Genomic DNA, 26,885 nt, shown 5'->3' with positions numbered 1-26,885 from the left:
GCAACTAATTTTTCAACCCACACCTTCTTCCTCCCCACTCCTTGCAATAACCACTTAAAAGAAACATACAACCCCTTTTCTGAATAAGCTGAGAAAGTCAAAGCCTCAGGTAGATTGTACACCTGGCTTAGTTCTTCCATGAAAACCCTGACAATGGATTTTTTTTTTTAAACCAGATCTGACTGAAGTAAGTTCAAATCAGCAAATTCTCTCTTCTCTTGTAATAACCATGCAGAAAAACAAGGAGTTTGGTTTTCTAGGGGAACAGATCCTGACGGCCCATCAAACATCCTACTCCAGTGCTCGGGGCAGCTCCAGTAGGATGTATCTGAAGTCCATTTCACTGTGGAATCTCTCTGCTTTCCCCTGCTTCGAAGACTGTGCTGCTGGTTCATAAGTATGCACTACCTCTCCCTCCCTCAGGAAGCTGCAAGCCACAGAATGAAAAAATAATGCTGATCCCTAGAAGACTCTTCCTCCCTGCAGAAATTTCTAACAAAATTGGTTACAGAAGTACATTACCCAAAGAAGGAGCTCCTCACATCTGTCCTTGCGCTCCCATGCTTGCCTCCCCCAGCCAGCCTGTCTGGAAAGAAGCACAGAGCTCCCAGCAGACACAGCTGGTTTGACTCCTCTGACTAATATGAGACATTAGATTTATCTACCATTTATTTGTTCCTGTTGCTCTTTCTTTCAATGTAGAAGGTAAGAAAAATGGTCCAAAGTCTGTTGTGCCCCTTAATTAATATGAATCAAATGAATCCTTTCCTTACTTTCTTGAAAACTAAAGAGAACACTTTGATATTCAGTGGAATTGGTCAGGTCTTTGTGGGTCCTTTATTTTTTTTCCATCATGGTCCTCTCTCCTACAGTGCCATCTCTGACTTTTGCACCACTGTTGCCATTTATGTTGATTAGAGGATTATTATTTGGGAGAACCCTATTTATCTCTACACAAACACTAATCTGAATGTAGGCTTCATATTTAAATTATGGGCTGCAAATGGCATCCTATTTCCACACAACACTGCTGAAAATTAAAAGCCTCTATATAGCACAGCCAATCAGGGAATCATCACAGAACCTTTTGGGTTTGAAAGTACCTTAAAGACCATCCTGCCATGGGCATCTTCCATTAGACAAAGTTGCTGAAAGCTCCATCCTACCTGGCCTTGAACACTGTGAGGATGGGGCATCCACAACTTCTCTGGGCAACATGTTTTAGTGCCTCACCATACTCACAGTAAAAAAAAAATATCACCTAATATTTCACCTAAACCTGTCCTCTTTCATTTTAAAGCCTTTATCTCTTGTCCTATCACTACATGCTCTTGCAAAAAGTGATTACATTGCTCTCCTGTAGGTCCCTTTTAGGTACTTGGGAGACATCTGCTTCCAGATTGTGGTGGCCAGGCTCTGGCTCTGGAACCAAGGGATGTCCAAGGTAGCCCCTGTGCCAGGGGTTATGCCTTGCAGCAGCAGCATCTCCTAAATTTAACTCCTGGCAGCAAGAGAAAGCAAACCAGCAGAGTTAAACGCAGTGTGTCTGAGTTGAACTCACACCCAACCCAAATCCCTCCCATGGTCTTGCCACAATGGAGCAGCAGGGTCCCTGGGGCGCTGCTGTCCTCTCAGGCTCTTCCCCTTGGCCCCTCTTGCTGGGAGACACCTAGCCTGTGGTTCACAGCCTATTGAAAACCCTGTTGCCTTGTTTCTGGGCCGTGAAGGTTGGCCAGCCTATTCTAGTCGAAACAAAAGGGATTGTGTCTTTGGATCACAGGCTCCTGGTGTCTGAAAAGTTGCTTACTAATATTTCATTATTATTAAAAGATTACATTCTTTAAAATTAAACGTTGGGCTCCTTGCCTAAAGTTCTTACGTGTAGCATCTAGCATAACCCTTTGGTTAATTTCCAACCCAAACATGGTATTGACAGTATTTGGTTATTTTCCATTTGTCACTGGAAGGAGAGAAAGGCTTTGTGTTTTGAATGACTGGTATTTCACAATGCGATTCAGGTATAGCTGGGAAAAGCCTGCCTCACCCTCAGCCGCTCTGCTCTTTGTTGCCCTAATTAAAGTTTACTCTGGTAACCTAGGGAATGAATTAAGAAACAAACCTCAACCAGTCTCACTTGTTCATTTGTGCAATGGTGTCCTTAGAAATTCACAGGAAAGATGTTAAAACGCAGCACGATAGGGATGTAATTTTGTACATGAGCCCCTGTGTGTCTCTGATTGCATTTCTCAACCTGGTATTTTCCGTAAGGTACTTGGTTTCCCAGCTTCTGAAAGCACCGGGTTGGTTTGGGGAAAGGATTTTGATAGGTTTTCAAAAGGACTGGAATATCAAATCATGTAGTGTATATAATCATGGGAAGTTCCTTTTCTCTAACCTTACAAGGCTTGAAGATTTTATGTTGTACTTCATTGTGCAACACAAGAAAAGTACCTCAGGAACAGAAATGTCTTTTATTCCACTCCCCATGTATCTGATGCTTTATTCCCTCAGGCACTACTTGTTTGCCAAAGGATTGTTTAACCACTGTTTGACAATTTCCAAATGGGAAAAAATGCTGGGTTTCATCCAAAGGAAGGGAGGAGCTTTTTGAAGTTTTGTATTTAATCTTGGTTAAAAGTAAACAACTTTACTCTTTCGACATTAGTCATGCCTGTTGTATAAAGTATGGTGTAAAAGTGCTCAGCAAAGGAGCGCAACATTTTTCCACACTTTGTAGTTATTCACATTTGCATTGGGGATTGAATTGGATCAAATAACTGGCTGCAAAAGGTGTAAGGCAGGAGGCGAACATCACAGTGGGGTAACTGGGTAAGCTGGGTGGTGGGGGTAGTGGGAGAAGCAGCACAGCTCCCTGCAGGGGCCAGGTAGCTGGAGCAACCATCAGTCCACATGCTGCACCCACAGATGTGTACCCGTGGTGGGCTCTGATCTCTGCTGGTGGATATTTTGCGAGGATTAAGATGCCTTTACAAGGAGGCATTGGGGGACAAGGAGAAACAGAGCCTGGCCCACTACACAAACTCTACTGGAAGAGACATGGCTGTGCAGTCAGGCCTTTTGGAGTGACACAGCTTGCACCTCGATACGGGGACTTTCCCTCCCCAGCAAAACCCTCCTCTGAACAGAAAAAATACAACCCTTCTGAAAGCACACACTGTATCTGGGGGAGAAACCTCTTCTGCCGGTGAAAGAGGTGTCTGCCAGCAGTGCCAACAAGCCCCAGGTACATAGGCGGTGCGAGGGCGACAGCGGGCAGGGGGCAATAGCCGGCGAGGCCCGGGGGACGCGGCTCCCGGGGCTGAGCCGGCGGGAGGCGCGGGGAGCGCGGCCGGGAGTGGCGGAGAGGCGGCGGGCTCTGCCCGAGCCGTGCCCCTGCTTCCCGGCCACTTCTGCCTTCCTTGGGAAAGAAGGGCAGCTCCGGAACCGCCGCCAGAAACCGGCAGGAGAGCCCATCGAGGCATCAGCAAGGCTCCGATCGCCAGCTCCTACCGGGCTCGAGCACACCGCGTTCTCCCTCACTGGCCACTTTGCAGGACGAGTATTAGGGAAAAAAAAAAAAAAAAAAAAAAAAAAGAAAAAAAAGGAAAAAAAAAAAAAAAGGCAAAATAGGGAATAAAAAGAATGACCTACTTTAAACAAGAAAAAAAAAAAAAAAGCGCTCTCTGTCAAGGTTTTGCTCCAATTGCCTGTGCGCCGTTGCATAACCAGATCGGGAGCTCCTGCCTGTGCCCGGCGAGGCCGTGAGCCTGCCCCGGGGCAGCGCGGTGCCGTGCCCCGCTCCGGTCCGGTTCCCCCGCCACCACCGCCGGGACAGCGGGCACGGCCAGGGCGCGGGATCGCCCCCCGAGGCGGGAGCCGAGCGGGGAGTGCATCCCGAGATCGCCGAACGGAGCGGCGCAGGGGTCCCGCCGGATCGCCCCGGGAGCCGGGGCCGGGCAGCGGGCGCAGGCTCCCGGGGTCAGGCTACCGAGGCGCCCGCCTCGGTGTGGAGCGGGAATATCGCTACAGACATATGTAAACGTGGGCACGCCGGGGTTCGCTCGCGGCGGCAGTGTGAAACCATCCTTGATGCGGGGCTGGCTCTTTGGTTGAGGTTTTTTTTTTCCCTGCTTCCCCTTTCGTTCTCTTTCCAGCTTCTCCTTTTCTTGGATCCTCGCCTGTCTCCTCCCACAGAACGAGAGAGAGAGAGAGAAAAAAAAAAAGGTCACGTATGTTTGGAAAAATATGTAGGTCAGTGGAACATTCCCTGCACTTGTGCACAGGAGCCGGGGCGGGAGAGCTCCTCCGCAGCCCTCTCGCTACCCACCGCCCCAGCCCGGCCCTCCCGGCGCCCACCGCGGGTAGGGGGGCGCCTAGCGCCGGGGTCCCTTTCCCTCTCCCTGACCCATTTTGAGCAACAGCCTCGCGTTTGGACGCCCCCCGGCCCTCACCCCCCCTAGCTCCCCCCGCTCCCTGCCGGAGAAGGCGACGAGCGGCCCCCGCAGAGCCGCCGGCTGAGGGCGCGGGGCGGTGGCCCGGCGGCGGGGGCAGGCGAGGGGAGGCGGCGGCGGGCGGCGATGAAGGGCCGGCGGAGAGGATGCCCCCGCCTCGCCCGCCGGGCTCCAACTTCGCGGAGAACTATCGGCCCCGCAGCCCCCGCGCCCGCCCTGCCTCTCCAGGCCGCGCGTCCAACTTAATGCCCCAGCGGGAGCCCCAGCCAGCAGCCCCCCCGGCCTCTGGCCTCCGCACTCCCCCGCAGCAGCCCGGGCTCCCGGCGGCCTCCCGGTGCCGGCGGAGCCCCTGGCCCCGGCGCGCGTGGGTCCCGCGGCGCCCGGGGCGGCGGCAGAGCGGCATGCGGCGGCCCCGCGCACCATGAGACAGGGCACCGGCACCGGCGGCAGGCAGGAGGCGGGCAGCGTCCCCGGCTCCTCGTCGGCGAGGAAGAGTTTGCCGGCTCCCGAGGCCGGCCTCCTGCGCGGCTGGAGCAGCGGCGGCCGCTGCCGCAACGGCACCGGGAGGCACCGGAAAAGCGGCGGCATCCAGCTCGGCGGCACCGGCACCGGCGGCGGTTCCCGCGCCCAGGTGGCCACCGCGGACAGCAGCAGCAGCGGCAGCGGCGGCGGCGGCTGCTGGGACTTCCCCGCCGCGCTCCCGCAGCACCGGCACCCCAGGTAACGCGCGGCCGTGCTGCCCCGACCCTGCCTCCGTCCCGTGGGGCGCCCACCCGCGACACCCGCCCGGGGGGCGCCCGCCCGGGGCACACACGCGGGATGCTCGGCCACGCGTGACCCCCGCGGCGGCGGCCGGGGTCAGCTCCGCGGGGGTCACGGACGCGCCCGGTGGTGCGGGTGGCGTGGCTCTGCCGCGGGAAAGTTTCCGTGGGGAGCCCGCTTATGTGCGGCGTGTCTGTCCTGGCCGGGCTGGCGGGGTCGGCCGGCCGGGCACCTCCGTTTGGAAAATAAGTTGCGCCCTAAGCAGTCCTCCTCGCCATCTCGTTTTGGTGTGGTTGGACCTTTCCTGGCTTTGGGGGTTCCTATAAGCTAAACTGGAAGAGGGTCTGCGATGCGACCGGGCGGTGTTTGCTCAAGGAAAACTTCCAGTAGGACCAGTGGGGATTTTGAATGGGTGAAAGCTCCTGGGGGGAGCAGGGGTTGTGTCGTGTGCTGGGAGAGCCCTGCTGCTGCAGCAGCCCTGCGCAGAACTCCCCTCCCGCGTGTTTGCCTCCGTGTGTGGAACGGGTAAACCTTAAATTTAAATACACGGCTGAACGGCAGCACCGGCTTCACACGGAGTTGTGCCGTGGTGTTTCCCTCTATGGTCACTAGCCTGATTTGTCAATTAACAAGCACGCTCATCCAGAAACTTTGCTCCGACTCCCTAGCTGCCTACAGGATGGCAGCTTACTTTCACTCAAGTGACTCAGAAATAATTAGCGGTTATAAGCGTTACAGCCAGCAGAGGAACTTGGATTTTTTCATGGCGCTAAACCTCCAGAAGGGCTGTAGGGATCTCTCGGATGGGCACAGCCAACCTGAGCATTCAGTTCAACAAGTGGTTGCCTCTTGAAGTGGAAAATTATCTAATTTACCCCAGTGTGAGATGCTAATGCCCTAAACTGTGGGTTTAGTTTGTTTGGTGGTGCTAAATAATTAGAGTTCACAGTGTCCAGACATAGCCAGCTCATCCACTGATCCACATCTGATTCCGAGAGCTGTCAGCTGGTGGAGGGCCCAATCCTGCATACATTTCAGTAGATGAATATGAGCACAGGGTTGCTCTGCAGAGATGGCCAGGAGCATTTGGAGAACGTGGTAGCCAAACTATACATTATTTCACTGAAGATGTGAAAATGAAGATTTTCTAGAACTAGGTATGTGACATCAGGGTGATTCCCCAAGCTGGCAGCACTTCTGTGCCCTGCACCAAACCCTGAAGACAGTGAGCTTTCCTAAATTAGTTTTTCCTCAAAAATAAAGGTGCCTTCCTGCACATTTGGAGGGTTGAATCCGCAGAATTATGATTTTTTGCCCAAATCTCTACCCTGAAGCATGCGTGAAGCCTTGCAGGAGTTGTTTTTTTTCATCATAGGCAGCAATGCTGTCTACAGTTAAAATTAGCTAGTGCTTTCTAGTACGATGCTTTGCTGTCAGGTGGTTAAGCATTTACTAAGCTTAAGCCTAGGCTGGTGTTTTCCAGGTTGAGTGTCTGCTGAAGACAAGACTGTCTTTGGGAAGTTTCAGATTAAGTGGTTTGATTATTTTGGAGAACATGGTAAGATGTAAACTTGTTCTTTGACCACATATTTGATGAAGATGGTTAGGTATACATCCTGCATTAGGAGACCTTGATCTGTCTGGGAGTCTGAATTTTTTTCACTGTGCTAAGAAACACTTTCTTTGAGACTTAAATTCTTGTGGCATCGTGTTTTGGAGCAGGAAAAAGGTATTTTGCTTGGAATCATCTTGTGATGGGGGTGTGCCTTTTGTTTATCTTCTGAAAATCTTCCAGAATTTCTCTCCAGTATAATTTTATCACGATGCTCAGGGCCTGTGCTCTTGGGAGAGGACTTGTTGTGGGCTTGACCATTGCACTCACTTGAAGATGCTCTCAGCACTAGGCATGGTGAACATCCCAGCACTGTTAGGAGCTGAGCAACTGCTCCTCTTTCTGGGAAGGATGAGAGCACTCCAGTTGGTGGCTGATGGGCTGAGTGGACTTTCCCCCCAGTTACACTTCCAGGGTGTTGCTTCTACAGTGAGCGCAGGAGGGAGAATTGAAGACTTTCTCATCTGTGTCTTTGGTGGCAGAGTGTGCTGGTGATGCCATGGAAGGGTGAAGGAGGAAACTATTTAATTCACTTGCATGGTGACAAGAAATTGTGGGACTAGGACTGTCCCACTTCTAAGAAGAAGCACTGGTGATGGATACATGGAGAAATTGAAGAGCAGAGAATTGAGGCGAAGGATTTGTGGGGTCATAGATGACAAATCTTGGGAACAAGGTGCAGGGAACTGTAGATAGAGGTGGTAAACCCAGGCCAAGAGAAGGAATGGTGAAAAGAAGGAAGTTGACACTTGTCGTGTACAGGGTCAGGAGATCTGAGCATGCAAAAACACAATGGTTTCCATTCTTTCAATAACCAGGGCATGGTACTACTACTTTTTCATCCTTCTCATTTTCCTCCCCACACTGCCTGCTGTGTGTCCCAGCCCCTGCTTCTGCTTCTTTGCCTCTCCCCTGGATTGGTAAATGTCACACAGTTAAAAATACAGCCAAATGTCATACAGTTAAAAATACAGCCAAATACACATTTTGTGTGCATTTAGTTGCTTTTCTCTCTGTGTTGGATGAACTTAGGTAACTTCCATTTGTATTTACAGTTTTGTGTCTGGGGCTCTCAGGGGAGATGCACTTGAATTGCCGATTTTGTAGAGGGATCATTACCTGTATAAAAAAACAATTTTCCTGGATTTGGCTTAACTGTCTGTCAATCCTTGATCTTAATAAAACTTCTTGAAAAGGTAGGCTGAGGCCATGCAAATATTTGTATTTTAGCTAATTTAATTCAGTAGGTAATCTGCATCAGCTGATAGACTGATTTTATGAGTCTGACTACTGAAGTTTGAAAAGGAAACACCATGTAATAGCATTTAAGCAGAATGCATAGATGGTGGTGGATTTATTTAGGCAGTGCTGCTTTTGGTATTTTTTTTTTGGAGGGACAAAACCCGTTGTGACATGCTGTGGGACACAGAAAATAAATACATATATATATATATATATATATATATATATATATATATATGTAAAACAGTATATTGCCAGCTGAATTCAAAAATACAAGAGCTTCAGGGCAGGAAAGGCAAGGGGGTGACAAGGGATATAGGCCATATAGGCTCATGCTCTGAAGAAGAAGCTGAGAAGCTGCAGATGTGGTTCATTCTCTACTCCTTGCATTCATCTTGCGGTGGCTCAGAGATGTTGGCAGATTAGATTGAGGGATTTAGGGGAATGGCTTTCTTGGCCTCTTCCACATAAATTTGATGTACATTTTGGGGATAGGAGGATAAATATTGGTTTTTATGCTTCTTTTCCTCTGTCTCTTCTCCCTGAAGGCAAACCATGAGGCACAGCTCAGTCCAACCAAAATGTTGGTTGTAATTACGCTTTGGTAAAGACACTTCTATTGCTTTGTCCAAGTACCATGGCAGAAATCAGTGTTTATTGCAGGCTGCCTGCCACATTTGGGAAGAATAGTCTTATGCATCCCCAGTGCTAGTTTTAATCCTGCTCTGGTCTGAAAATCCATCTGTGACTTCAGCAAAATAATGCTGTCCCAAAACTCAGGTCACTGGTGAGCTTGGACCTTTGTTACTAGGAAAAAGTATTACCATACTATAATACCAGTGTTATAGAACCCCATCTGCCTGCTGTTTCTTGTCCTCTCCTTTACCTGCAGGCACTTTGAGGCAATGCCATCTCTTTCTCCTGTGTCTTTGTGGCAGGTAGCATGCCTTGAGCAGCAGGATACTCCAAAAATGACCATGTAAATGGTGGGAACAGGGTGGTTATCTAACCTTCTACTTGGGCACAAGTCTGTGTAAAACAGCTGGGCTTCTGCTGGCCTGATTATGACAGAAGGTGTTTTTCAGCTGTTTTATTACTGTTCTTAGGGATCTGCATAAAATAGAAGATTTCTAGCCAAGTGGAATGATGATATGGGAAAAAAAATTAGAGGATGTGTATGTACATTTGAGATCAGAACTGAAATTTGGAAATTCAGTTATGAAACCTCTAATTTCAAAATGTACAGGAAGTGCTGGCATGACAAAGTGTCATCTACTGGGACATTTCAATCAGCCTTTCTCCTTGAGTATCTTCATGTGATATAAATGTAGTATGCATCAGATTGAAAATAAATAGGAGAAAATATATCTATAATCACAGAAATTAATTGCTACAGGTCACTGAAGGTGCCAAAGCTTAAATAAAATCTTCCATGGACAACTCAGAAAGAAAAAAATGAATGCAATGTGCAGATGTGAGTTAAAAACCAAAGGGAAATAGAACATTAAGATTGTTTTTAAAAGGGTGGAAAATAATAAAAAAGAATCCTCGTTATTTCACTGTAGCAGCTGTAATGTGCTGTATCTTCAGTGTCCTGTGCTGTGGATTCCCCCACATCAGAGATGGATGATGGCAAGGGGGAAGGTTTGGAGGGATGTAGCAAAGGTGATCAGAGAAACACAGTGACTCCTGTCTCAGGACTGACAATGCTGATAAAGTGATGCAACAAACATCTGTAAAATTAAGCAAAGCATGGAGAAGGCAAACCGGGAATGACTGATCACAGCCACAGCAGCAGAGGGCACTGGGCAGGCGGTTGCAGGAATGGAAACAAAAGGAGATTGCTCTTCACATGTTGTGGTCAGACTGCTGAGCTCCTCACCACAGGATGTGGATGCTGAGAGGTTACATCAGCTAATGAGGTGACTGGATGAGTTCATGGAAGAGAAATCCATCAAGGGCTATTAAATTTAAAACCGCTGCCTCTGGCATAGGAAGTTTTGAGCCGCATATTTTGGAAGCTTGGTGAGTATCCTGGAGAAATACCACCGCTGGTTTGCCTTGTTCTTATACTTGCTCCTCAGCACCTGTGTCTGGCCATGGCTGAGAGGGGCTGCTGAGCCAGGTGGTCTCCCTGTGTCTGCTCTGCAAAACAAATGCTGGCCCCCTCAATTCCCAAGGCCAAGAGTTGGCCCCCTCAGTTCCCATGACCACGATTCTACTGGTGGCTTGAATCTTCCCTGCTCAGGGCTGGCCCCATTACCACACATCTGCCATGGAACAGGCTGGTTGGCAGGAGCTAGTTAAAGTGCTCCAAAGAAGAGCCAAGGCATGGTCCAGAACTGTACTCCAAAAAGCAGTGTACACTGCTTGAACACCCTCCTTGGTGTCCTGTGGTGGAGCTGTGCAGTCATGGTGAGGATTATCTTCTTGGGTTCAAGTAGGTTCAAAAAGCAGTTCATTCAGGGAAGCAATCTCACCTGAAGGCATTGAACAATGCCTGGCTGAAGAAGTCCCTGCTGGGAGACTGTAATACTGCTACATGCCTGCCCTGCTGACACAGGCTTCCCCAGCCTTCCCTGCTGCCTGGTATCAGGGAGAGGATTCAGGGCAATGTGGTCATCTTCCCTGACGAGGTGTTGCTGTAGTTAGAGTTTCATCTGTCTCTACAAGACCAGGCCTTGACATTCTGAACTGAGAATGAGAGGACTGGGAATTAAATTTCTTCAGCTATCCACTGAATTTAAGCACTGGTTAAAACAGAAACGTTGTGTTGACTGCTGTTTACTAAACCAGACAATTTGCTTAATCATCTGAAAGGCAGATTTTAAAGCCATGGGTTGCATTTATGATGGCTGTGCTAAACCAAAGGCTGTTCACTTAAGCAATGGCCAAAGCACAATGTATTAAAACACAGCTCACACTGATGGTATTTTGCTGGCTTTTGGATGAGGTCTATTGCTATTAAAACAACAAGCACCAATCCCAAACTCAGCAATGTTTTAAGTCCTTCTGGTAGTTTCCTAAAATTTCCAGATGCTAACTGATACAGAAACTCCAGTGCAGCACTTAATGGAGCTCACAACTGCCTAGCTGTATATTTTTGGGCTACCTTATGTAATAAAATGGCAGGCCCTTGCACTGCCTGCACAAACAAGGTTGCATAAGCAGCCTGGGGAAACAACCGGAGCTCCAAGAGCCCTCCTGAATCCTGCACGTCTTCTTTGATCTCATTTAACATTATTTAATAAGCAATATTAACCTTTTCCTCTCTTCCCCCTTAAATTATCTAGAACCAGTAATACTGACTTAATTTCATGCACAGACCTCACTTTTTAGAGAAGTCATCAAACTTTCCAGTCAATTGAGGAGCCTGATGTCTGGGTAGCCTTGAGTTTTCTGTAATCAGCACTCAATCTAGTTAAAAATAAAAAGACATTACAAACAAAGCCTTGAACAGAAAAGTACTTGTTTTTCACTCTCATTTCTAATTTGGTAACCATTCTTAAAGTTCATCATTATATTTGTTCTGTCAAGGGATAAGCAATTTATTATTCAAGCAGCTTTGGGGTTTTTTTCCTTTAAAAACAGACAATACTATTCAACCATTGGGAAGAAAACCGGCACAAGAAAATTGTAATCAATTTTAACAGGCTTGCAGATGGCAATGAATTTCTTTAAACATAATGTTAGCCCTGCAAACAGTAATAATTGAGTTTGATCATTTATTATCCTTTTATCATCGATAAGCAGACCAGACTGTTTTTCTCTTGATTCCCTCTGTTAGGTGTGTCAAATTTTTAAGCTGGAGAACAATTTTAATAAGGCAGCTTCCACCTGTAATCTCTAAATCAACAGGTGGATGTAACCATGCAAAACCTGAGCATTCCTGGTTATCTGATTGAGTCAGCGGCTGAATAAATCTGACTTTGAACAAGTCCTAGACTTATTGGTTTGGGTGGGACACCTCTCATTAATACTTTGGGAGAATTGTCATATTTCCCATGTTATGCATAAGAACGGTATGCTTGCAAAATCTAGTCAATCATAAATATTGTGTGCAGCATGATCAGCTAGAGAAAGAATATTTCTCTGTTATTTCTAATTCTCATACAAAATATCTGCCTTAGTGTTTTTATTGGTAATTCTGTGGATATTACTTGTGGCATTTTGTCTGTTCCTGGTTGACATATAAAACAGGAAAAGATTTTAAATTGGGGGCTTTGCATTAGACATACCCACATTCCAGTTACACTTCCAGCGAGATTTCCTTTAGTTTATCATTTTTAAAGGGGAAGACAGCTATATGATTTCTACATGGACCTTTAAGGCCACCATTTACTCAGGCAAAATCTTCATCCTGTTCATCAGATAAACAACGACTTGTTATAATTTGCTTTATCTTTGGCTATGAAGATGAGAAGAGTATTTTATTCTCCAATCTACTTTTTAAGGCTTTTTTTTTCATATAGTAATACAATATTTGGGAAAGATAGTTTCACATAAACAGCCTAATCAAACAATAGTTCTGTAAAGCAGCTGGGTGCATTTCCAACAATTTCAGCAAGAGCAAGACTGATGAAAAATAAATAGGTCACTCATAGTCATTCCTGTATTTATATTTTTTAATAAGAAGGACTGAAAAATCGTCTTTGTTTCTGGGCTGTCACTGAAGTCGATGGGAGCTTTGCTGAAATAATTCTGGGCCTTTAATTTGATTGTTTGTAGAGTGGCACCAGTCATTTTTTTTTCCATCTTTTTTCTTTCTTTCCAGCACAAAGGACCTTATTGTCAGCTGACACACACTGATGTAACTCAGCTCCTTGTAGCAATTACATTTATACTGCCTGGCTTCTAACATCCGTATTTATTCAAAAATGCATCATCTTTTTCAACAACAGATTATCTTGTTATATCTTGCTGTTATTCAAGTATAACAAATGAAGCTGCATTTGGTGCCTGTCCTGCTTTCCTCATTAAGGCAAAACTCCCACTCCCATTAAGGCAAAAATAGAGGCGAGTTCAGCTGACAGAAAATTACTGACTCAAGTTTCTAAAAGGTTTAAACTTTCTCACTTACTGGGTTTGATTTTTTTTTATTTAATTTTAAATTTTTATCTAACCTTGTATTCTAACTCTTCCCTCTCCTTTTATATTTCTGGTTTTGAATCTTTAGCTTCTTTTACTAGGATCTTTTTTTGTTTTATTTCTCTCAGGTCTTAGCACCTTCTACTTTCCACCTTGCCCTCCCCTCCTTTCTTCTCTCCTCTTACTGTCTCGCACTCTCTTTCAGTCTACTATTCTCACCTTCACTGACTGCAGCAATGTAAAAAGTTGATATTCATCATACATGTTTCCAGGAATTTCATTTAGCTTGTTTAGACCCCTTCTAGGTTCAGGTGCTTATTTTAAGGTACTTGCCTTGGGGCAAAGCAGCAGTTTGTAAGATTGGTGATCCAGGCAGAGATTTATTTGCACAATATTCATCTTAGTAATCCTTCCTCTTCTTCTGGGTAGAATCCTAGAATTTCCTCTGAAGTATTGATGCAGGGTTTCAGTAAATTGAGTTTTGGACTGATAAAATACATATTTGGCATAGTATTGCAGTCAGAAAAAAATACTCGCGGATTTTGAAGTCTGTGTAAAAGGGGTTTTGTTGAGGGTGACAAAACTGGAAATCTCCAGAGAAATGGGTTTTATTCATAATTCTTCTACTGTGCAATGTTATGAGCTTAGACCACATACATAATGCTTTCTGTGCATCACTTCTCTGATCTGTAAACTAGGACAGTTTACAGAGTATTGTAGGGTATGAACAATTCTGGGTGCCAGTCATAACCAGGTGTCAGAGGGGGACATGAAGCAGGGGGGTTTGGGATGCTAAATAGGCCATTGAGAAGAGCAGGAGGAGCTACAGTACCGGGTTTTTTGGGTGTTGATCCACCTCTGTGGTTAGGATACATCAGGCACTACCTTGTCACTTTGCTTCCAGCTGTGCAGCACCTGATGGCTTTGGAGCTCTCCCTGGATGTCTCATCTCCATTGGTTTCCTGCACAGTGGCTTGGGTCCCCCCCCACCCTGCTACCTCTTAATTGTTTTCATTCTTCAGATGGAAAGCATTTGGAGAGTGCCAAGTATTGTTATTTTCTTGCAAGTCTGACTGAAAGTTGTGTTCTTTGTCACAAGACCTAATTCATGCTTGTGAAATAAATAGTAGGTATATGGCTTCTTAATGTACAGTGTAGCATTTCAAGCTAAAGTTATCAGCTTTCTGCTTCTCAGCATCTGGATCCCTGCAGACATACTTCTTAAAGTAAAAACATAACACTTAACTTGCTTTTTCTCCCTTTAACAAGCAAATACGTTTTCTCTTATGGGAATGATTAAAAAAATAATTTTTCATGGTGCCCAACTGCCTGTTATTCTGGCAAATCTAAAACGAATCAAAAACAGCAGGCTATATATAGAGAGTAATGACAGTTAAAGAAGCATTTCTTCTTTGATGCAATTTCTGTTTGATTTTCTTAAAATCCTCCTCTTCCAAAGACTCATTTCCACTACATCTGAACAATAGATTTATTGTTGTCAACTGAGTGAGAAATTTGATAAAGATAGCTTTTCTATTTCCATTAAAAATAGATGATTTTTCAGAGGACTGAAGGATGTAAGTTCAATTTTTAAGTCTGAATTTCACATTTCATTTGACCAGTCTATAATAGATATATTTTCAAAGTCCTGATTGGCATTAGACTTTATGTATTTCTCTGCATATTTTTTCTTGCCATATTTTTTCTCAGTGTGAAACTATTGGAGGGTCATTGCTGTGGTTAATGAAAGAGGGCTGACATTCTTTCTAAGTTGTGAGTATTTAAATATTCCTCTATGCAAATTTTCCCCTTTAATGAAAAAGTTTAAAGAGACGTCTTAAAAAAAATTACTTAACTGTGTTGAAAAATTCAGGTTACATTCATTCAAAATCTATAATATCCAGTGGTATGAGGTTTCACATTCCAAATTTGGTGCTGTATAATTAAGAGGGGATTCCATATAGCAGATGTAAGCATAAAAATTGGATATGGCTCTTCACGATACTGCTGGTTTTGCTGCTGAATTCTTCAGTAGTTTTGTGAAAGTGTATAATCAGTTACCCTTGTGCTGATTTAATCAATTATTCTTGTGCACAAACAAACAAACACGCACACAAAACCCAGCTAATTTCAGACTGTCTTTGAAACACCAGAACTAGAGATTTCACTTACAATTAAATAAAATATTATTTTCAAGCCCCTAGAATGATTTTAAAAATGGCAAAGATATATTTGGGAACTGTCATACTTTTGGGTACCAGCAGCTGTATATCCTTATGCAAAAGTGGATTTGGCTGAAAGACCAATTCATAAATATTGTGTTTGAAGATTGCAGCAAGCTTTCATATTTGCAAGACATAATGTAAAACGTGCAACATTTTTTTCTTTGCTCCAAGAAGTCTGAGTTTAAACAGCTTGGTCTCCCAAATCTAATGAATAATGGCCAACAAACAAAAGTATCCATGGCTTCTTGAATCATGGGGGCTGGAGACCATTCTGTCTGTGGAAGGAGAAAGGTCAGCCTGCTGTGGTCAGTTTGAGACCCTCCTGCGTACTGCCAAGCTGTGAAGTGGCTTGGAGACGGAAGATGCCAATAAATAACTTGACACTGGCACTCCCTGACTTCACATCTTGTGGTCTATGAGCTTCCAGGCAAGCAACAGCCTGCTCCTAGCTGCATTGCTTGGAGAAACCAAGGGAGTTGGGGAAATGTCTCATTTTTCTGCTGGAAAACGAATCTATTTTTTTCCTTTTTTGTAGTCCTCCTCTGCCTTGATCTGCTGTTTGGGGAAGTGAGGGGTGTAGCGGGGGAGGTAAGACTTATCTTTGATCTGATGGCTCCTTTCGTTCTGGGCTGCTCTCCAGGAAAAACTTTTTCCCCCTTTGGGACGCAGTGCTTTTCATGGCAGAGGCTCTGCAAACAGGAGTGCTGTGGAAGATCCTGAGTTTGCCTGACATGCGTTTGACATTTTCGCACAAATTCAGCAGAGCAGCTTTATTCAGGTAAACACTTAAGCACATGCTTTTCATTATTCAGAATTTCATCTGAGTTTCTTTCCTGAATATGGAAAGACTTAAGCACATATTTAGGGGCTGAACAGGTCTCCAGTCTGACTCATGTATAGAGCAGCGAGGATGGCTTGGGTGGAAAGGGAGCAGTCATCGTGTTGGCACGGCAGCTGTGAAGTAAGATGTACTGTCTGAAAATCAGAATGCTACAAAGGGGCCTTGTTGTTATGGGAGGCTGCTTTTTGTCTCTGTATGGTCTCAAGAAGAGGAGCAGGCCTGAACTTTCTGCTTTTGTCTACCCATTTGTTCCTCTGTTTCTCCTTATTTTGAATTACTCTGCATGTGACTTGGATGATGTGACGTAGGTTTATAATTAGAATTTTTTGGTTGCTCTGCAGCCTCATGTTTGTCAGTTTTAAGATTCACCCATCTGACACCCCAAGAAGAGGACAGTGTTCTTTTGCGGAGTACTTCTGGCTATCTGTGTGTGAAGACGGTCTGTATGCTAAGTCCTCTGAGGATTTCTCACGTTGCATCAGCCACAGACGGTTTCTGAAATTTATTAAGTATTTGTCAGTAGTGAAAACATACCCAAACCTTGGCTCTTTCCAGCTACTTCATTCATGAAAAATGGTTTTTTACAGTTTTGTGTGCAAAACTTAAAGTGACTCAGTCACTGATGTAACCTTTCTTGCTTCTTTTGAGCATCTGAATTATGAATCTAGATTAATGTTTTGCAACACAGAGAAGGAAAGAGAAAGGCACTGCAGACAGAGCTCAGAAATGGTTGTGCAGGAAGGTTGTTTTGGTGAGCCAGATCTTGTCTGTTCTTAAACATCTTTGCTGACACTAACCTGTGTGAGAGCACGGTGGTTACTTCCTTTAATAGATATGTGTTGTGTGCAGGTACTTTACTGGCAAGACTAAACTCTTCCCCTGAGCAGAATGAGCTATCCCAGCAAAAGAATGTTTCAGGGGAGCATAGTAGAGTTGGCAGAAAAATGTTTCCAACATAGGGTTTGTTGAAGGTTCTTTCACATTCCTCACTGACAGTGTCCCCCAAAATTTGAAATACAGACTACACCTGAATAGAATATGGATAATGGGTTCCAAAACCTCAACTGATGAATAGCCTTAGTTGTTGCATTTCTTCTTGCACATTGAATTGAGTGTGACTACAGTGGAAGTTGCTTGTTTTGGGGGGATTATACTGTAGGAAGTGTCTCACTTCAGGCCAGTCCTTTTTGTTGTATTTTATTCTGGAGTTAATGATGTTTTAGAAGTTTTTTCTTAGTCTTGTAGCTAGTCTGCAGGTTTTGTAGCTAGTCTGCAGGTTTCTTTTGGAGAAATATATTTGATGTGAATCTCCTCTCACTCTGCCAAAGCATGACACCTCTTGCAAACCATTGTCTTAAAGAACAAAGCAGTAACTGGGAGTCATAAGATGTTACTGGCATGAACTCGGGCAGCACTGCCCATGTAGTGTATTTTTCCATTTAAGACTGATTTCCCATTGCTTCCTCACATCTTACCCATTTTGGCTAAACCCATAATTGCAAGACCGCTTTTATCCATTGTATTGAATTTGCATGGAAAAGTTCCAGTGAAGGCTATAGATGTGTATTTTCTGAGAAACTGCTAGAAACTTCCCTGATGTCTGACGGAGCCAATGCCAAGTGGCTCCAAGACAGAGGTACTGCTGGCCAAGGCCAAGCCAGTCAGCAAGGTATCAATGCTTTTGGGACAACATATGTAAGAAGGAGAAAAACAATTATGGGCAGGAGTAACTGCGGCCAGAGAAGAGAGGAATGAAAGTAAATGAGAGAAACAGCTCTGCAGACACCAAGGGCATTGCAGAACGAGGGGGAGAGGGTGCTTCAGGAGCTGAGATACCCCTGCAGGCTGTGCTGAAGACCACGGCAAGGCAGCTGTGCCCCTACAGTCCTTGGAGGTCCACAGGGAGCAGATACCACCTGCAGCCTCTGGAGGATCCTATGTCACAGCAGGTGGATGCCCAAAAGAGGCTGTGACCCCATGGGAAGCCCACACAGGAGCAGGCTTCTGGCAGGACCTGTGGACCTGTGGAGAGAAGAGCCCACAGTAGAGCAGGTTTGCCGGCAGGACTTGCGACTCCATGGGGAATTCACACTGGAACAGTCCTTTCCTGAAGGACTGCACCCTTGGTAAAGGGATCCACACTGGAGTGGTTAGTGAAGAACTGTAGCCTGTGGGAAGGACTCCTGTTGGAGTCCTCCACAAACTGTCTCTGGTGGGAGGGACCCCATGCTGGAGCAGGGGATGGACTCCTTTCCCTGAGGGGGAAGCAGTGGCAGAAACAAAATGTGATGAACTAAGTGCAGCCCCCATTCCTTGTCTCCCCATGCCACTGGTGGGTAGGAGTTAGAGAATCAGAAATAAAGTCAAGCCTGGCAAGAAGGAAGTGGTGGCAGGAAGATGGTGCTAAGATATGTTTTACTTCTCATGATCCTACTCTGATTTGATTGGTAATAAATTCAATTAATTTCCCCAAGCTGAGTCTGTTTTGCTCCTGACAGTAACTTGTGGATGATCTCCAGTCCCTCTCCCCATCTTTAACTCTTCCATTACATTTTGTCTGCTGTACAGCTGAGGAGGGGAGTAATAGACCAGCTTGGTGGGCACCTGGCATCCAGCCAGGGTCAAAGTATCACATCCATGTACATCTCTGCTGCTGCTGCTGCAAAGGATGATGCTGCCTTACTCCCAACCCTGGACACCAGTGTGTCAGAGCAGAAAGCTGATCTTGCTGAAATGGAACCTTTTCTTTATGTGGATGCATTGTCAGCTGTTACATTTTCCTAAGCTGGATTACTGTGCAGCCGCATAAGTTGCTCAGGTGGGAGGAAAACAAAGGATCTCCTTTGGAACCTTTGTGGGTTTAAGCCACTTTAGAGTAACTGCTGAACTTTCTACATTTCGGGATGAAAGGAGAAGTGGGGCTTGAGGGCAGCTGAGTGAAGAAATGGAGGCGAGGCTGAGACTCAAGGATTTGTACAGGTCAGGCAAGGACATGATGCACTGGGGTGAAAAATGGACCAGAAGGAGTGGGAACATGAGCGTGGATGAAGTTGAAAATGATGACCAGTAGGAGGAGGCACATAGATAAGGAGCAAGGGAGACGAGGAAATTTCTGCTGTAATCCATGACATGGAAAGAAGAGATGGAAAAGAAGCTCTTAGTACAAGGGAGGGGTGGTGTGATCTACTGGAAAGAGAGGATGCCATGAAGGGAGCAAGCATTGAGCTGAACCTGGAAGAGAGAGATTGGATGGGGTCATGGGAGGAAGAGGTTGGAGGAGAAGGGTCTTTGCGCTGAGAAAAGTCTGGAAGTGGAGTTCTTAGGAAGTACCTGGGACTTGGACAGCCAGAAATAGAGATGAGCATGTGTTCATTCTGCAGTGTATAACTGGGGTGAGGAGGAGTCTGAGGTAGAGAAGGAGGCATCAAGCTGACAGTCAGGGAGTACAGGCAGGAAAAGCTGGTCCATGTGGGCATCTGTGAGGGCATTCCAGTGCTGGCAAATGTGGTGCCTTTCTGTGGTGCCTCAAAGCCAAGCAGGGGAGCCATCTTAACCCTACCTCTTACTGCAGCCCATTGTCCCTCCTACAGCAGGACCCTGTGACCACCCTGGCTGATGAAGCTTGTTAGCTGTAGTGAGTGTAAGGCTGCTGATATTTTACACAACCATGCCAAATAGTGAGGTTTTCAATTTTTTTAAAGACCTAGCAAAGTCACACACTCACAGGAACTGCCTTGAATGCTAACTGCTAGGGATGCAAAGCTGAGCACTTAAATTAAGAAATAGTATAATTAAGTCTGCCTGTGTAATTTTGATTTACTCCCTTCCTGTATGTTCATTGCTATGCAGTACTTAATGGTTTAGAAATCACACTATAATCAAATAATTTTTTTGTTTAGTTATTGCTGGTCACTTTAAGTCAGCTTAATTCACTGGCAGTTTGCAATCAGTTCACTAAGTCACTTCACAACTACTGGCATAAGCTGGGATGGGCAGGGGAAGGATGGGACCACTTTTGTGCCAGCAATGCTAGCTTAACCTGGTCCAAACCAATACTCAAATAACAATATTACTCTTAATGTAGTTGGGTATAAGCTTCAGTTTTATTAAACATTGGCCAATTCAGGCAGATTCTTAAATGAGGATGTCCTTGTTGCAAAGAGCACACACACCTGCAAAGAAAATACATTCATTTTCTCATGAATGTATAATCTCTACTTCTTAACTCTTCTGGCTGAAAATAGGAGTCATCAAAATTCCCAGGCAGACACCAGACTGCAGAATTTCAACCTAAGTGGTTTAATCATGGAAATGTTCTGTATAACCAAGTGTGGTGGTTTCTTCTAAGATTCTTGAAACTGGAAGAACGAGGCAAGGCTTCCTGGCAGGCTCTGTCCCCAGACCGCTCCCTAGAAAAGGCAGAAGCTGAGATAGCTCCAATGAGGCTAGCCCTATATAAAATCCATATTTTATATATATGCACACTTTCTTGTTTGTTTTCAGGTGTTTCTGCTGCTAGAAAACATTGGGTTTGGTATGTTTAAATCATCTTCTTTGAGATTTTAAGTTATACATTTTGCCTGGTTTAAATAAATTAATAAATTTTTTTTTCTTACTAATAAGTACTACTTTTTATGACTACCTTGGTGATAAATTTTCATTTTTAAGATCTGTGCACCATTTTTGTATCTTAGAAATATCAGTTGCTCAAGTTCAGAATTACATAAAGCTCTAACAGTTCTTTCTGATACAAATTATTTCAAGATTGTCAGTATGTAACCAAACTCTTGAGATCAAACAGATTTTCTAATTAGTCTTTTGATCTTCTAATTACATCTTTTAGAAGAAGATTGACAGGCATTAATGGCAGTTTTAATGTATATTTATAATTTATTTTATCTACAAAACCTTGTGTAGAAGGACTTTCATTGTCTGTCTGGATACTCCCTAAGCTAAGGAAACACAGTCTTTAAGAATCTTGCATTATCTTGCTTGCTGAGCTAGAATTGCGTGTTTTGTAGTATACCTTTGACTAAAGAAGGTATTAAAACTTGTGCTTAAGTTTGAAGTTATTTTTATTGCTAAAGTGACTTGATTACCCTCATGCATCAATGTCTTCAGGAGAGTAATAGGTCTTGTTTCTATCATATATTTTTTCACTCCAAGCCTATATGTATGCAAAATAGCATGTTTAGTTGTGAGCTCTTTAAGAACAAAGATTTACACATTTCTGCTGTGCAAGGCTGGAAAGCTCTGGAAAGTAGAATAATGTAAACAGTAAGAATAAAAACCTTTGTGATGTCCATATGTCACATCCTGTCAGATTGATGCATTGACTTGCCAGATTACACGTTCCAGTCAGCAAAAAGCAAAGCAAAGTGGTGAGCAGAAGTTTGAGTTGGTTTTCCATATAATTAAAATAGTCAGTAGATTTAAACTGATGGAAGGCAGTAGACTTGGCTGAAAAAATTGAAAGCAGATAAGTTACCTGTTAGTTCTTCAGGAGAGAGTAATTCTTTCATTTATCTTGATGTTTGGAGACCAAAAGCTCACCCATGGACTTCTGAGAGATCCAGTTTCCATCTGAAGTCCATCTATGATGGCTACAATAAATACATTGTTGTCATGGTAATAGAGTGATCAAAGTCTGAGGGAAAAACTCTAGCATTTCTATGGTTCATAGTGTAAGATGAAAAAAATTGACAAGAAATAAGATAGATTATTGTATTTTTGGGTTTTTTTTCCTCTGGATTCTCTTCAGCAGTTCGATGTCCTTTATATGTTGGGGGCTCCAGAGCTGAGGTCAATATTCCAGAGCACAGCAGAAAGACATAAGTGCTTCCTTTGATCTGCTAGTCATACTTTTGGCGCAGCCTAGGATATGGTTGATTTCAGGGCAGTAAGCACACAAGTCCTTTTCCTGAGTGCTGCTCTTAATCCATTCTATGCCCAGACTGTGTTTGTGTTTGGGATTTCCTGACCCTGTGCAGGACCTTGCACATGGTCTTGCTGAGCTTCATGAGGCTTGCATAGACCCAACTCTGAAGCCTGTCCAGGTCCCTGTGAGTGGTGTCCCTTCCCTCCAGTGTGTCAGCTGCACCACACACCTTGGCATTGTTGACAGACTTACAGAGGGTGCACTCAGTGCCACTGCAAAGATGTTGAACAGCACTGGTCCCAGTACTGACCCCCAAGGAATGCTACTTGTCCACTTGCTCAGCAAGCTGTTGACCTCAAATCTTTCAGTGCAACCATTTAGCCAATTTCTTACCCACTGAGTGGTTGATTTATCAAATCCATGTCTGTCCAGGGCAGGGACAAAGACATTGTGCTGGACAGTGTCAAACACTTTGCACAAGCTCAGGTATATGATGTCGGTTGCTCTTCCCTCATCCACCACTGCTGCAACACTCTTGTAGAAGGCAACCAAATTTATCAGGCACAATTTGCCTTTAGTGAAACAATGTTGGCTTATCAGTCAGCTCCTTATTTTCCATGTGCCTTAGCATAGTAAGACTGACTGGCCTGTAGTTCCTGCAGTTTTCCTTTCTTACTAAAACATGGTAACCATCCCAGAAAGATACTCTGACTTTTAATTTAAAATCAAACTATTTCAATTTAATAGTGTAATCTTGCATAGGTATTCTGATATTGTTAGTACTCAGAAGGAATAATGCTGCCATTGTTGCCTGGGAAAGGTGATAGTCTTCTTCCACAATTCAATTTCTAGTTTTTGTGGCAAAATTGGCACAAACTGGCCCGGTTGAATCATAGAATCATCGAATCATCAAGGTTAGAAGAGATCTACAAGATCATCCAGTCCAACAGCTCACCTGGCACTATCACTGTAACCCCTAAACCACTGATCCACATCACCCAGCACCAGATCCACATACCTGTTAGACACCTCCAGTGATGGGGACTCTACCACTTCCCTGGGCAACCAATGCCAATATCTGACAGCACAAACAGTGAATTTTATTATTTTTTTAATATCTAATCTGAATCTTCCCTGTGTCAGCTTAAGACTGTTTCCTCTGGTCTTCTCACTGGAGGCACAGCAGAAGAGGTCAGCCCCCACCTCACTGCATCTCCTTTCAGGCAGTTGTAGAGAGCGATGAGGTTCCCCCTGAGCCTCCTCTTCTTGAGCCTAAACAACCACAAAATTGTGCCTCCCTGCAAGGCCATGCTGAGAAGTTGCTATAATCAACTGAGAGGATTCATAGTGAAGTCTACTGACAACTGAAAGATGAGGTTTCACAACAGACTATAACTTATTTAAGTCCACTCTGCCACTACAAGTGTGTTTTGGTGGTGGAGGACCAGTCCCATTTGCAAATGCCAGGTTTCCCTCCCCTGTTCCCTGCTCCTAGCTGGGGACTTCTGCCAGTTGCCTTTGCTGTCCTACCTAATGAGGGTTCTGAAGAAGTCCTGTCAGCTTTGTCTCTCAGAAAATAAAAGAAAAACTAAAGGATGGCTTTTTTCTGTTGTTTTTTTTTTGTTTGTTTGGTTGGGTTTTTTTGCCAGATTACAGAATTTAGTGAGCTCACAGAAGGAACGTGGACCAGCAATAAAAGATAAGCAGGGCAGGAGAAGCAGGACAGTCAACCACATCTGTTTAGTGGCCATAAGCCAACTTGGCCAGCCCACTCTTCATGGCTTTGAGCATTCAAGATGTAGAGCCTGAACTGCCTGCTCACCTAGCAGGCAAAAATGCATGTCCCCAAGGAAGTTCAGGATAAAAGGGAGGCTTGAAATCCTACCTTCTGCTGCTTCAGTGCCTTAGTGAGGGCTGTGCTTAGGGCCATCTGTAAGGCAGGAATTTAAAGCCACAGTCCCGTATGCATTTATGCAACAAATCTTCCCCTCTGGGTTGTTAGTCCTACAGAATATTACCCAGCTCAGATCACTTCAGAGGAATCGTCTCCTTTGCCAACATGCTCACAGTGTGTTTCTAGCCCCAGTACAATATTACTTGCTCACAGTGAATACCTCATTATTTCAAAGCGGTGTCCTTCACTTCACTGGTGTAGCCTAATGGGGTATGCCCAATAAATCCAAATAGATCAAGCTGTGCAAGCTTTAGTCCCAGTGAAAGGGGATGACTCACCTGATGAAGTGCTCACTAGTCAAAGCAAAAGCAGCACAAAGGAAATCCGAAGTGTCAAAGTAGTCTTTTGTCAACAGGGACAGATTCTGACCTTTTTAATCTCAATGAGTGCATCTTACTAGTCCCATGAACAAACTGGGACTACTTGTAGAGTAATAAAGTAGCTCTCCTAGGAGAAGGGGCACCGAATTCAAGCTCTAGGTCATTAAACTTGTGTTAAAGTCTCAGTCCATTTCGTTGGTGTCTCATGGTTAATGTTCCATGATGGGCCTTTAATATGCAAGAAAACAGCTTAAATCTGAGAGCGTCCTCCTGGCACGTTATAAATTTCATCAGTATTGATGAGACTATTGAAATTCCGCTTACAATAAAAGATGTGCAATGTCACATGGCATGGTGATGATCAAATGCTGAGCACTCTCCTAGCTTACTTCCTGGACACTAGAGTAGGCCCACAGCCCATTGCCAAAAACCCTTAGATAAAGGCATAAATGTGGAGGGAAAGGCGAACACAAGGGGAAATTCAAAGGGAAAAACTGCAAAAATGAAAATGATAAATTGAAATTTAACGTCCGAAGAGCTTGATTGTGTGAACAGAAATTATGAGAATGTGGAAACCTCCATGCAAGATGGAGGCAGCTTTCTTTTTTTTTTTTTTTTTTTTTTTAAACATAGCAGTACAAAAAACTGAGTACATGTGAGCCATCATACATAAAATCTGTATAAATACTGTGACTACTAATCTGAGCCATTGCTGGATTTTTAAGACAATCCTTGCCAGAAAAGGACTGGTGACTGTCTCCGTCTCTCTGGGTGCCTCCCAGTGAACCCCGGCCAGCCCCGGGTCGGCAAACAGCGGGGGGGCAGCCCCGAAGTGACCGACAGCGGGGGGACACTCTCTGGTGCCCCGAGGGTACTGAGGGCAGCTAGGCTAGTCACCTTTGCAGCAGAAGAGACGCTGGAGACATCAGTGGAGGGTAAAAGGCCGACTCTGAACAGGGGGCCAATCCAAGGTTTATTCGGAGCTCCCCAGAGAGCCCCACACCTCAGGGGTGCGTCGTGCTCAGAGTGAGACAAAGGAGTCTCGAGGTTACATTTAAAGGGGGGGAGGAAACCGAGGGTAGATACATTTGCTGACCAATAAAGACCCTCCAGGGATACAGCCTTAGGGGATGGACATTTGGGATAGCGTATAACATCATCCTTGGGGGGCTGACCCCTGGCTTCGGCTAATCACTCGACGGCTTTGGCTTTGACGGAAAGATCTGGATAGAAGGGATGGGATGCTGAGTGACTGACAGAGAGCCAGGGCGGGGATTTGGGGGATGATCTCAACACAGCAGAATTTGGGGGATGATCTCAACACAGGTAGAGGAAGGGGGTACAAAAAGGGGTACATCATCTGGGGAGAATAAGGGGATACAAAATCAAAACTATTACAAAGTATTACAAAGTATAAAAGCACACTGCAACAGGTGACCTTAATAGTTTATTCAATAGCTAGTATGTCAAAAAACAATTTAACTTTGCTGACAAATTATAAGGAGATACTTTATTGCAGATATTAACTGCCTCATGCAGTTTTCAACCTAAACAATGTGAATAGAAAAGTAGTTTTGTGTGAGTAAGGACCTTATGATATGCCCCAGAGGAATTAAAACTCCAGGAAAGGAAATGGAAAAATCTAGAAAATGCAGAAACTACAATTTAATAGCATGTATAAAACATATCCTTATTTTAGAACATGGGCTCAACATCTTCCTTTACTGGGTATTTAAGATGTACAAGTAAGAACCAGATGATGCACATTACTAAATCACAAAGCAAAGATCGATAAACATATCTGCAAAACTTGCATTTTTCTTGGACTCCATCCTGGCTATGAAAAAAAAAATTAAAATAGGACAAGGAAATTACAGTATTAAATGCAGTTTTTTACCTCCAAATAGACTGTAAATCAACCTTCAGGCAGCACTTAGCAGTATAGAATATCAAGCATATAAAGGAAAGACTATTACATCTGAGTGGCAGTTACTGTTCTCATTGGTACTGTATACTGTAAATATACAGCAGTGAACATGAATGCTCTTTGGTTAGATTTTTAAAACACAAGGAGTACTGAAGTCAAAGGGACATGCTGAGTCTGACAGTCTGATAATTTTTTGAGAATGAACTCAAAAGGATTTCAAAGACTCCTAACCCCTGAATCTCCACCTTGAGCTTTTGCACTTCTGCTCGTGTTTAATACATCATCTTTCTCCCCATGTCTGATAGGGCCATACAAGCAGAGGACAGTACCAGGCCATGTGCCTGATAACATAGTAAAATAAAGGGTTATTCTATAAGCAAATTAAAGTTGAGTTTGTTTTTTTTTAAATTATGAAGATTTCTTTATTTTCCTTCAGATCATAGAATCATAGAATAGTTTCAGTTGGAAGGGACCTTCAGGATGACCTGGTTTCAACCATAAGCAGAGACACCTTTCTCTAGACCAGGTTGCTCAAAGCCCCGTTCTCCTGGCCTTGAACATTGTCAAGGTATGGGTCATCCACAG

Source organism: Onychostruthus taczanowskii, unplaced genomic scaffold, assembly GCF_017590055.1.
Source record: "Onychostruthus taczanowskii isolate IOZ18803 unplaced genomic scaffold, ASM1759005v1 scaffold58, whole genome shotgun sequence".
Classification (NCBI taxonomy): Eukaryota; Metazoa; Chordata; class Aves; order Passeriformes; family Passeridae; genus Onychostruthus; species Onychostruthus taczanowskii.
Note: the sequence above shows the minus strand (reverse complement) of the source record.